General features: G+C 27.2%; 2 protein-coding genes across 2 annotated transcripts in view; one reads left to right on the top strand and one right to left on the bottom strand.

Annotated features, from left to right (window-relative positions):
- The window catches only part of LOC106682752 (26S proteasome non-ATPase regulatory subunit 10), a 34,448-nt gene extending 34,171 nt beyond the window's left edge, over positions 1-277 (bottom strand). The window contains exon 1 of the mRNA XM_014423784.2: positions 85-277. The gene's annotated coding sequence lies outside the window, so the exon portion shown is untranslated. The remainder of the gene's footprint in view (positions 1-84) is intronic.
- Positions 1-1,410, top strand: part of LOC106682753 (cytochrome b5) — a 106,805-nt gene that overhangs the window by 18,243 nt on the left and 87,152 nt on the right. The gene's annotated exons all lie outside the window — the stretch shown is intronic.

Here is a 1,410-nt window from a genome sequence, read left to right as displayed (position 1 = left end):
ACTACATATTTTCCTATTGTATTATTTTGTACAGTTGTAAATTACATTAAATAAATAATTAAAAAAATATATATATATATTTACCTTTTAAATAACATGTACCCTTTCTGAACACCTTGTACATCGATTTCAAAACTTGGATGGTTTTAATGAATGTTTTCCATTCTGGTAGTACACGTAAGTACATTTATGTAATTTGAGAACTAATAATCAAAATGATATTGAAAATTGTACTTTGATTTCACTATTATATATTTTTTATAAATTTGTTATTCACTAATAAATTTGTTCACTTTTTTGTCACTTGAATGTGTTTTATGTAATCGATTATTTAATAAAAGAGGTAAAAGTTTAAACAAAAAAAAAGATGTCTGGTTCTATTTACATCTCGCTGTTAACAATCGAAAAAAATAGTAATCGATCTTTGCACCCGACAGATAACTGGGGACCTTCATATTGGAGTGATAAGAAGTAAAAAATGTGAAAATATAATTATGTAATTGAGAAGAATGAGTGTTTTTGGACCACCGTGGGTCGTTAATATCAATATCTCTTTGAAAAGAATTATTGTGACAATGTTGTTTCTATGAGTCTATCCACTCTATGTACTAATAGGTAATAAACCCTTTTAGTAATTCCGATAGTGTATTAACTATTCTGAGATTTTATAACCTGAAAATAGGTTTTTAATTTCGTTATTTAGAAATTTTGAGAGTGGGTAGCTCGTTGGTAAGGTAATAGACACGGGTTCGAATACGGCTCTGGAAGATTATTATCCATCCAGTGAAATAAAGTAGGTACCCTTACTTGGGTAAAAATCTGGCGGTCGAGCATGATTCTGACCTAATCACCTCCTTACACTACCGTTGGTCCAGTAACAGTTCCCATATATATTTATTACTTTTTTTATATGCATTTATTTTTTTTTTTTATCTGTCGTATTTTATATGCATTACATTTTTTTTTTATATTTACTGTGATTTTTTATATCCTTTTAGATTATTGTCAAGCAGTTTTTTTTTAACGATTTTAATTAAATAGTACTTATGTGCGAAAATACGATTTTTAATTGTATATATTGTTATTATACCAGCCTCATAAATTGGGTAAAAATGTGGCGCTCGAGCATGATTCTGACCTAATCACCTCCTTGCACAACCGTAGGTCCAGTAACAGTACTTCCCATATATTTTTATTACTTTTTTTATATCCATTTATTATTGTTTTTTTTTATCTGTCGTATTTTATATGCATTACATTCTTTTTTTTTCTTTATTTTTACTGGGATTTTTTATATCCTTTTAGATTATTGTTAACCAATTTTTTTTTAAAGATTTTAATTAAATAGTACTTATGTGCGAAAATACGATTTTGAATTGTATATATTGTTATTATACCAGCCTCATAAAT

Source organism: Halyomorpha halys, unplaced genomic scaffold (genome assembly GCF_000696795.3).
Source record: "Halyomorpha halys isolate HHAL.00 unplaced genomic scaffold, Hhal_1.1 Scaffold439.1, whole genome shotgun sequence".
In the NCBI taxonomy this organism is placed as follows: domain Eukaryota; kingdom Metazoa; phylum Arthropoda; class Insecta; order Hemiptera; family Pentatomidae; genus Halyomorpha; species Halyomorpha halys.
Note: the sequence above shows the minus strand (reverse complement) of the source record. Positions and strands in the feature narration are given on the sequence as shown.